Here is a 12,083-nt window from a genome sequence, read left to right as displayed (position 1 = left end):
GGGTATCCGGCTTGGAGGGATTGGGAATCCGGACGTAGCGAGTCCTTAAGATAGATGAAGGGTCACCGCACTGTCCCTCTACCACGACAACGTGATGGGTGACTTGGAGAGAGTTTATCTCTCTCAGATCGGTTTTAGGCCCAATCTGGTCGTAATCCATAGCGACTCCCAGGGCGGCGAAGCGATCCAAGAGCTCATTTATGGAGGAAAGCTCTATTGGATCTAACTGCTCGGCGAGTTCTGAGTTGACATGAAGATTGTTTTTGATGGCTTGAGAGGTCATCGTCGGCGCGAAACCCGAACAAGCGGTCATAAGAAAGCCACCTAACCGGAGGCTTTGGCAGACAGCCAAAGCTCCCTTAGCAACGGTGCCGTCTTTAAAGATGGGGCGAGGCATCCTTACTGATGGCAGCGACACAGAGGAACTCTCAATGAAAGCACCAATGTCGGTGTCAAAACCGGCGGATCTCGGGTAGGGGGTCCCGAACTATGCGTCTAGGCCGGATGGTAACAGGAGGCAAGGGACACGAATTTTTACCCAGGTTCGGGCCCTCTCGATGGAGGTAAAACCCTACGTCCTGCTTGATTAATATTGATGATATGGGTATTACAAGGGTAGATCTACCACAAGATCGAGGAGGCTAAACCCTAGAAGCTAGCCTATGGTATGATTGTTGATGTGTATGTTGTCCTACGGACTAAAACCCTCCGGTTTATATAGACACCGGATAGGGTTAGGGTTTACATAGAGTCGGTTACAATGGTAGGAGATCTTCATATCCGTATCGCCAAGCTTGCCTTCCATGCCAAGGAAAGTCCCTTCCGGACGCGGGGCGAGTCTTCAATCTTGTATCTTCGTAGTCCAGGAGTCCGGCTGAAGGTATAGTCCAGCTATCCAAACACCCCCTAATCCAGGACTCCCTCAACGGCCCTATAGTATAGCATGGCAGACGGACTAGAATGTAGGGCCATTGATGATGTACTAGCAACCTATACTAAGCAGGTAGGATTGCAGGTAAGGTATCAACAGTTGTAGCAACAATGACAGGCTATGCAACAGAATAGGATTAACGGAAGGCAGTAGCATGCTACACTACTCTAATGCAAGCAGTATAGAGGAGATTAGGAGATATCTGGTGATCAAAAGGGGGGCTTGCCTGGTTGCTCTGGCAAGAGAGAGGGGTCGTCAACACCGTAGTCGTACTGGGTAGCAGCGGCATCGGTCTCGGTGTCTAGCGAGAGAAGAGGGGGAAGAAACAATAAATATTAAGCAAACAGATGCATAAAGATGCATGACATGACAAGTATCGGTGCTAGGGGTGCCCTAACACGGTATGAGGTGGTACCGATGAAGGGGGGAAACATCCGGGAAAGTATCCCCGGTGTTTCGCGTTTTCGGACAGATAAACTGGAGGGGGAAAGTTGCGTGCTCGCTATGCTAGGGACGTGTGGCGGACGAATGGGCTGCGTATCCGGATTTGTCTCGTCATTCTGAGCAACTTTCATGTACAAAGTTTTTCCATCCGAGCTACGGTTTATTTTATATTAATTTTAAAAGATTTAAATCATTTTTAGGATTTATTTAATTATTTAAATCAACATTATCCAGAACAGTGTTTGCTGATGTCATCATGACGTCAGCAGTTTACTGGTCAACCTCACACGTGGGTCCCACTGGTCATAGACTGTTTAGCTAATTAACTGTAGTTAATTAGATTAATTAGTCATTAGGTTAATTAATCATAATTAGTTAATTTAATTAGAATTAATTAAGTTAATTAATTAATTACTTATTTTAGTTATTATTTATTTATTTTCTTATATTTTTTATTATTCTTTTTTTATTAAACGTTTTGGGGTGGGGCCCCCTTGTCATAGGCTCCAGGGGCCTTAGCGGGTTTGGTCGTTAGCGGGCGCTAACGCCCAGCTCGAAAGGGACGTGCGGGGCAGGCGAACCCGACCGGTGGCTGCGGGCACGGCGTTGCGAGACGAGCGCGGGCCAGCTCGGAGGCCATCAGGGTGCCGGCTGGGGACGGAGGGGGCGCTGCCAGGGGGAAGCAGTAGGTGGTGCCCGTGAAGGGCGGCGACGGCGAAGGGTTGCACGCGCACGAGAGCGCTGGGGGGAGCACCACAAGCGAGAGGGGGGCTGCGGGCGTGTGGGCGGCAATGCCACCATAGCGCCTGCGAGGCTAGGCCACACGCGCGATGAGAGGTTAGCGGGAACCGGAGCGGACGAGCACGGAGTCAGGCGGGGCAAAGGCGAGGGGCGCGGCGGAAGGAATGGCCCTGGGTCGCGATGACCGTGGCCAGCTTAGGGGAGGCGGGTGCGAAGCGCGGCGGCTGCAGTGAGACGAGGCACGGGCACGCGCGCGAAGCACAGGGAGCGCGGCCTGCTGGTGCGTTCGACGCGGGCATGGCGCGGACAGCGCGCGGCTGCGAGGTGGAGGTCGCGGCCTCGGGGTGGCAGCATGTGTGAGACAGCGCGAGGGGACAGCTTCAAGGTCACGGCGGCGACAGCGGAGCCGCGGGGAGGAGGCCGCAGCCGTGAGCGCGAGGGAGAGAGGAGAGGGTGAGCCCACGGGCGCCATAGGGATTTAGGCAGCGGGCGTGGGGAGGACGACCGGGACGAGGCGATGACGGAGAGGACGGTGAGGCGGCGACGTGGTCGATGACGAGGTGGCCGGGGCGGAGGCGTTCCGCGCAGCGTCGAGGCGGCGGAGATGTTCGACGGGGTCAGGGCACCATGGGGGTTTCGTCCCCCGATCCCGATTTGGATCGGGGAGGGGGAGAGAGACGTGGCGGGAGGAGTGGGGGTGTGCGTTTGTCGGATAGGGTTCGGTCACCCCAGGGGGCTGTAGGCGCTGGTTGGGCCGGTTCGACCGGGCCGGCGGAAGTGGCCAGCTGGGCCGGTTTGCCCAGTTGGGCCAGGGGCACTTTTCCCTTCTTTTTTTGTTCCTTTCTTTTTATTTATATATTTTCTATTTTATTTCATTTTAATGTATTTAGGCATTTTCAAAAAGGCGTTTTCTGCACTATAATTACCCAGGCATTTAACTGCACACTCCGAATATTTTGTTTTAATGTTTGAAAACTTTTATCGTTAGCTTGATTTTGAATTTTTTTGAATTCGAACCGGTTTCAATCTAACGTGAGTTTACCAACAGCAATCGAAGTGACGTGGCAACATTAGCTGGGTTCACTGTAGCTTAAATATCCGTGTGTCACGTTACACAAGCTGAGCAAAATCAGAGGCATAATTTGTTCTATTCAATGGGAGTTGTGAAGGAACGTTCTGTTCGCGTCATCATAGATGGAGGGAGCTGCACCAACTTGGCTAGCATGGAGATGGTGGAGAAGCTATCTCTCAATACAAGACGACATCCACATCCTTACTACATCCAATGGTTTAACAACATCGGCAAGGTTAAGGTAACACGTACTGTTTGTGTGCATTTTAGTATCTCTACGTATGCTGATTATGTTGATTGTGATGTGGTACCTATACAAGCATGTTTCTTATTACTTGGTAGACCATGGCAATTTGATAAAAATTCTGTACACCATGGTAGAAACAATCAATGTACTCTTGTTCATAAGGATAAAAATATTACTTTGCTTCCTATGAATCCTGATTCCATTTTGAAAGATGATATTAATAGAGCTAATAAAGCAAAACAGGAGAAAAATACGAGTGAAAATCAGATTGTGGCAAAAGAATTTGAGAAACAAATGAAGCCTAATAATAAACCATCTATTGTTTCTTCTGAAATTAAATTGAAAAGTGCATGTTTACTTACCACCAAATATGATATTGATGATCTAGATTTCAACAAATCTGTTTGTTGTGCTTTTGTGTACAAAGAGGCGTTATTTTGTTTCAAGGATGTACCTTCCTCTTTGCCTCCTGCTGTCACTAACATTTTGCAGGAGTTCGCTGACGTCTTTCCACAAGACGTGCCACCGGGATTACCACTTATTCGAGGGATTGAGCATCAGATTGACTTAGTTCCCGGTGATTCGCTACCTAACCATGAGCCATATCGTACCAATCTAGAGAAGCAAAGGAGATTATGCGTCAAGTACATGAGCTGCACGACAAAGGTTATATACGTGAATCTCTTACTCCTTGTGTTGTTCCTATTATACTAGTGCAAAAAAGGATGGTACGTCGCATATGTGTGTTGATTGTAGAGGCATTAATAATACTACTATTTGTTATCGTCATCCTATTCATAGGCTAGATGACATACTTGATGAATTGGGTGGCTCTACAATATTCTCCAAAGTTGATTTGCGTAGTGGATACCATCAAATTCGTATGAAATTGGGAGATAAATGGAAAACAACATTTAAAACTAAGCTTGGATTATATGAGTGGTTAGTCATGCCTTTTGGGTTAACTAATGCACCTGTACTTTCATGAGATTAATGAATGAAGTTTTACGTGCTTTCACTGGATGATTTGTGGTAGTCTATTTTGATGATATACTGATTTATAGTAGATCTTTGGAGGAACATTTGGAACATTTACATGTTGTTTTATTACTCTACGTGATGCACGTCTGTTTGGTAACCTTGGGAAGTGCACCTTCTGCACCGACAGAGTATCTTTTCTTGGCTATGTTGTTACTCCACATGGAATTGAAGTTGATAAAGGCAAGATTGAAGCTATTGACAGTTGGCCGCAACCCAAAACGGTCACACAAGTGATGAGTTTTCTTGGCCTCGCTGAATTCTATAGGCATTTTGTGAGACATTTCAGCACCATTGTTTCACCTCTCAATGATCTTACAAAGAAGGATGTGCCTTTTGTTTGGGGTACCGCACAGGAAGAAGCCTTCACAGTATTGAAAGATAAGTTGACCCATGCTCTTTTACTCCAACTTCCTGATTTTAATAAGACTTTTGAGCTTGAATGTGATGCTAGTGGAATTGGATTAGGAGGTGTGTTATTACAAGATGGCAAACATGTTGCATACTTTTCTTAAAAATTGAGTGGGCCTAGTCTGAATTATTCTACTTATGATAAAGAATTATATGCTCTTGTTCGGACTTTAGAAACATGGCAACATTATTTATGGCCCAAAGAATTTGTTATACATTCTGATCATGAATCGTTGAAACATATTAAAAGTCAAGCTAAACTGAATTGTAGACATGCTAAATGGGTTGAATTCATTGATACTTTCCCTTGTGTCATTAAACACAAGAAGGGTAACGAAAATGTTATTGCTGATGCATTGTCTCATCGCTATACTATGCTTTCACAACTTGACTTCGAAATATTTGATTTGGAGACCATCAAATATCAATATGTGCATGATGCTGATTTTAAAGATGTAATGCATAATTGTAAAGAAGGAAGAACGTGGAACAAGTTTGTCGTTAATGATGGATTTGTGTTCCGTGCTAACAAGCTATGCATTCCAGCTAGCTCCGTTTGTCTTTTGTTGTTGCAGGAGGCACATGGAGGAGGATTAATCAGACACTTTGGCGTGAAGAAGACAGAGGACATACTTGGTACAAAATTCTTTTGGCAAAATATGAGACCAGGTGTTGAGCGTTTTGTTGCTCGCTGCACTACATGTCAAAAAGCTAAGTCACGACTCAATCCTCATGGTTTATATATGCCTTTGCCTGTACCTAGTGTTCCTTGGGAGGATATATCTATGGACTTTGTTTTAGGTTTACCTCGAACAAAGAAGGGGAGGGATAACAATTTGTTGTCATGGATAGATTCTCGAAAATGGCACACATTATACCATGTCATAAAAGCGATGATGTTGTTAATGTTGTCGATTTGTTCTTTCGTGAAATTATTCACTTGCATGGTGTGCCAAATACTATTGTTTCGGATCGTGATACTAAATTTCTTATCCACTTTTTGAAATGTTTATGGGCTAAGTTGGGGACTAAACTGCTTTTTAGTACTACTTGTCACCCCCAAACTGATGGACAAACTGAAGTAGTCAAAAGAACATCGTCTACTATGCTTAGGGATATTATGAAGAATAATAAGAAAATGTGGGAAGTATGCTTGCCTCATATTTGATTTTATTATAATCGTTCATTGCATTCTACTACTAAGATGTGCCCTTTTGAAATTGTGTATGGTTTCCTACCTCGTGCACCTATTGATTTGTTGCCTCTTGCACTTTTGGATAAGGTTAATTTTGATGCTAAACAACATCATGAATTGATTTTGAAAACATTGCTGGAGATAAGGGTAGAAAATATGTTGTGTTTGCACCTGGAGATCTTGTTTGGTTACATTTGCAAAAGGATAGATTTCCTGATTTGCGAAAATTAAATCTAATGCCACATGCCGATGGTCCTTTTAAGGTGTTAGAGAAAATAAATGATAATGCATATAAAATTGAGCTACCTGCAGATTTTGTGGTTAGTCCCACTTTTAACATTGCAGATTTGAAGCCTTATTCCAGTGAGGACGATGAGCTTTCGTCGAGGACGACTTCATTTCAAGAAGGAGAGGATGATGAGGACATCAATACCATTGTTACACCCACAACCCGTGCTACTATACATACTAGACCAATTACTAGAGCTCGTGCACGCCAATTAAATTACCAAGTACTTTTGTTTCTTGGTAATGATTCTAATGTTCATGAGAATACGATGCTGCCTAAATTGGATACATTTGTTTTGCTTACAAATGAAGGGCCTAGCTTGGAGAAGGATGAACATTGGAGCAAGAACAAGCATGGAGATGATGGCATGCGCAAGGGAAACAAGAATGGAGTTTCAAGTGATGATTTCAGGACTTTGAAGCCACCATGATGAGTACATAATGTCTTGGACCAAATTTACAAGATGCCACTTCACAAATTTTGTCCAGAGTCAATTATAGTGCTGCTTCACCTTATTATTGGGATACGCCCAAGTAATTTGGAAATACATAAGTATAGGTTGTTTTAAGAGTCCGTATGTGTGTGGAAACTAGAGATAGGGCTGGTTTGGGACCCCTTCCCCAAGGGCCATGAAAAATTCCCCCTATTCCTCCATATATACAGCCCTTAGGGCATTGTTTAGACTTTGGGTTTTGTTTATATAAAAGTTCGCCGTAGCTGCAACTTCGTGTACTGTGTGTTCAACGACCAGACTAAGTCATCACAGAACCCCACTTGATCAATAAAGCTTTCCTCTTTTTTTGCAATACAATGATTGCAATTTTACTTTCTTGCTTGTCCTTCATTTGCTTGCATAATGAGGACATCAATACCATCGTTACAACCACAACCCCTACTGCTACATATACTCGACCAATTACTAGAGCTCGCGCACACAAATTAAATTATCAGGTAGTTTCGTTTCTTGCTAATGATTCTAATGTTCATGAGAATATGATGTTGCCTAAATCGGATACATTTGTTTTCCTTACAAATGAAGGTCCTGGCATGGATAAGATGGATGAACACTGGAACAAGACCAAGCATGGAGATGATGGCATGCGCAAGGGGAACAAGAACAGAGATGCTAAATTTCTTAGCCACTTTTGGAGATGCTTATGGGCTAAGTTGGAGATGAACAAACTAAAGTAATCAATAGAACATTGTCTACTATGCTTTGGGCTATTTTGAAGAATAATAAGAAAATGTGGGAAGAATGCTTGCCTCATATTGAATTTGCTTATAATGGTTCATTGAATTATACTACTAAGATGTGCCCTTTTGAAATTGTGTATGGTTTCCTACCTCGTGCACCTATTGATTTGTTGCATCGTCCATCTTTGCAGAAGGTTGATTTTGATGCTAAACAACATGCTGAATTGATTTTGAAACTGCATGAGTTAACTAAGGAAAACATTGAGCGTATGAATGCTAAATATAAACTTGCTGGAGATACGGGTAGAAAACATGTTGCCTTTGCACCTGGAGATCTTGTTTGGTTACATTTGTGTAAGGATAGATTTCCTGATTTGCACAAATCAAAGCTAATGCCACGTGTTGATGGACCATTTAAGGTGTTAGAGAAAATAAATGATAATGCATATAAACTTGAGGTGCATGCAGATTTTGGGGTTAGTCCCACTTTTAACATTGCAGATTTGAAGCCTTATTTGGGTGAGGAAGATGAGATTCCGTCGAGGATGACTTCATTTCAAGAAGGGGAGGATGATGAGGACATCAATATCATTGGTACACCCACAACCCCTACTGCTACATATACTGGACCAATTACTAGAGCTCGCGCACGCCAATTAAATTCTCAGGTACTTCTGTTTCTTGGTAATGATTCTAATGTTCATGTTAATATGATGCTAACAAAATTGGATACATTTGTTTTGCTTACAAATGAAGGGCCTGGCATGGATAAGAGGGATGAACACTAGAACAAGACCAAACATGGAGATGATGGCATGCGCAAGGGGAACAAGAACAGAGTTACAAGTGATGATTTCAGGAATTTGAAGCCACCATAAGGAGTGCATGAAGCCTTGGACGAAATATACAAGATGCCACTTCATAAATTTCGCCTAGAGACTATTCTAGGTGCTGCGTCACCTTATTATTTGGCCAGGCAAATGTAATTTCGAAATACTTAAGTATAGGCTGTTTTTAGAGTCCGTATGTGTGGGGAAACAAGAGTTAGGCTTGGTTTTAGACCCATCCTCCAAGGGCCACAAAATTCCCCCCTCTTCCTCCATATATACAACCCATAGGGCATCGTCTATACTTTGAGTTTTGTTTAGATTAAAAGTTCAGCATAGCTGCAACTTCGCCTACTTCGTTTGTATTCAATGACCAGACCAAGACGTCAAAGAACCCCACCTTGTTCAATAAAGCTTTCATCGTATATTCACAATATCCAGATTGCAATCTTAGTTTCTTGCTTGTTCTTTGTTTGCTTGCAGGACATAGACCTTCGTGGTCAGGTTGATTGTGCTCTGGCGTGGTCAATAACCTCCCAGAGTTGGTTTAGCGATTGCTAAGGCACGACGTCCTCGCACGTTCGTAGTCGGGTCGTCAAAGTCTACTCCTCCAAAATGATAATCACCATCTCATCGAAAGATGGGACACCTTTACCTCTATCATTGCAAGAAATAGACCCTCACGGTCAGGTTGATCGTACTCCGGCGTGGTCAATAACCCCTCGTCGTTGGTTTAGCGATTGCTAAGGCGCGACGTCCTCGCACGGTCATAGTCGAATCGTCAAAGTCTACTCCACCATTAACGATAGCCATCCTCTCATCAAAAGATAGGACACCTTTGCCTCTATCAGAGCCCTGGAGGCTCCAGGGGGCTACGTCAGCAAAGAAGAGGCACCTATTCTCCCAAGATCGCGCCAAGACGAAGGAAGTATCAGTTAATGAGGACGTGGCGCGGGGCGCCACCTTCACCATAGGTGTCGGCCTCCCTTCAGATCAAGAGGAGGCGTTGGTCAACTTATTGTGCAAGAACAATGATGTGTTCGCATGGGAGCCTAAGGATGTAGTCGGGATCCCGGGGATAATCGAGCATCACCTAAGGGTATGCACTAACGTGCGCCTAGTGAAGCAAAAGGCACTGCAGCAATCCACAGAGAAGCAATCATTCATCGTCCAGGAGACTCACAAACTGCAAGAAACTGGTGCCATTCGGGAGTGCGGTACCCAGAATGGCTGGCAAATTCGGTTGCCGTCCCCCAAGAAGGGCGGGAAGGAGCGCATGTGCGTCGACTTCACCAACCTCAACAAGGCTTGCCCCCAAGACCCCTTCCCGCTTCCGCGCAACGATCAAATCACTGACTCCACCGCCGAGTGTGACCAGCTGTGTTTTCTCGACACCTTCACAGGCTATCACCAAATCAAGATGGCAGTGCAAGATGTTGAGAAGACGGCTTTCCTGACCCCATGCGGGGTCTATTGCTACACCTGCACGCCATTCGGGCTGTGTAATGCCAGAGCAACTTTCCAGCGTCTGATGCACATTGCTCTGGGCCGATAGCTCGGGAGGAATGCTGAGGCCTATGTTGGCGATATAGTGGGGAAATCTTGGGCGGCAAGGACTCTCAGTGAAGACCTAGAGGAAATGTTCGCCAGCTTGCGCAAGGTGGATCTATGGCTCAATCCAGAGAAATTCGTGTTTGGCATCCCCTCCGGCAAGCTACTGGGCTTTCTGGTGTCGCATAGGGGAATCGAGGCCAACCCCAAGAAGGTTAAGGCCATAGAAGGGACGAGCCCTCCACAGACCCTCTAGGATATGCAGAAACTGGCGGGCTGTGTGACCTGGCTAGGGCGCTTCATCTCCAAGCTGGGGGAGCGCGCCCTCCCATTCTTCAAGCTGATGAAAAAAAAGGGACCATTTGAGTGGACTCTGGAGGCCAACACGACGTTCCAAGACCTCAAGAAGTACCTCACCAGCTCGTCGGTGATGGTTGCGCCACAGCCCCTCGAGCCGCTGGTGCTCTATGAGGCCACCACCCCTCACTCGGCCAGCACGGCGTTGATGGCGGTCCAGGAGGAACGCCCGACCAAGGACTCTCAAAGAAGCACCCCATGGCCGGCTGGAACGCACCGATTCCAGGATGGCCCTACCGATGCCTCGGCTACCCCAACAGAAGACCAAGCCCTTCAGGACGGAGCTCCTGAGGCCACGACTGCCTTGACCGGTAACCAGCCTCCTGAGGCCGTCGGGCCTCAGGAGGCGCAAGGCGTCACCCACACTTCCGCCCTCATCGAGCACCCAGTGTACTTCATCAGCCCGATGCTGCGCGATGCGCGGGTGCGCTACCCCATGCCGCAAAAATCTCTTGGTCGCACTTCTCGTCACCTCCTGCAAGTTGCGCAACTACTTTCAAGGCCACCCCATCAAGGTCGTCTCAGCTTACTCGCTTGAGACGGTGCTCAGGAGCCCCAATGCGGCAGGAAGGGTGTCAGAATGAAACATCGAATTGCAGGCATTCCAGTTGGAGTTCAGCACCACCAGAGTCATCAACGGCACCGCACTCGCCGACTTCATGGCGGAATGGACCGACATCCCCAGCCCCGAAGAAGGAGAGGACCGATCCCTCTCACCAGGGAGCGAGGCACCAGACAGCTGGGTCATGTACTTTAACGGTGCCTTCGCACGTCAGGGCGCGGGGGCTGGCGCCGTGCTCATCTCGCCCACCCCGGACATGCTCTACTACGCCAAGCAGCTCTGCTTACAGCATGGCGAGAAGGTCTCCAACAATATCGCGGAGTACGAAGGCCTGATCGCTGGTCTCAAGGTTGCGGCAGCCTTGGGAGTGAAGCGCCTCACCATCAAGGGTGACCCCCAGCTCCTTGTCAACTTCTCCAACAAAGTATATGAGCTGAAGGACGAGCACATGGAGGCATACCTTGCGGAGGTACGAAAAATTGAGAAACAATTCTTGGGCCGGGAACTGTAGCATGTGTCTCGTGGCATGAAAAAGGAAGCTAATGACATCGCCAAGAGGGCATCCCGATGCTTGCCCCAGGAGCCTAGCGTCTTTGAGGAGTGGCTCTTCAAACCTTCAGTAGCCCTCCTGCTACGGAACCAACATCGCCTCAGGAGGAGCTCCCACCACCACCGCTCTCGGGAGCACCCGTTTGCGGCCCAACCTCGGGAGCGCGTATACTTCTCGCGCTCGAGCCTCAGGAGGGGCGCTGGCTGAAGAGTTTAAGGCGTACCTGCTTCAGGGGACACTCCCGAAGAAGGCGGAGTACGCGTAGCATGTGGCTCAACAGGGCACTACCTACTGCATCCAGGACGGTGAGCTCTATAGGAAACGGACAAATGATGTTTATCTGCGATGCATCTCCAGGGAGAAGGGACATGAGATGTTGGATGACATACACGGCGGGGACTGCGGGCATCACTCTTCATCGTGCACCCTCGTGGGCAAAGCATTCCGCAGCGGGTTCTACAGGCCCACAGCGCTCAATGATGCCATCGAGCTGGTGAGATCTTGTTAACCATGCCAATTGCATGCGAAGTAGATCCACCATCCCACTCAGGGTCTCCAGACCATCCCGCTCTTGTGGCCGTTTGCTCGGGCGTCCGGGGGCTACCGCTACCTCTATGTCACCATCGACAAATTCACCAAGTGGGCGGAGGTGGAGGTTGTCCACACTATCCCAG

The sequence above is a fragment of the Triticum dicoccoides genome, chromosome 4A, assembly GCF_002162155.2.
Source record: "Triticum dicoccoides isolate Atlit2015 ecotype Zavitan chromosome 4A, WEW_v2.0, whole genome shotgun sequence".
Lineage (NCBI taxonomy): Eukaryota > Viridiplantae > Streptophyta > Magnoliopsida > Poales > Poaceae > Triticum > Triticum dicoccoides.
Note: the sequence above shows the minus strand (reverse complement) of the source record.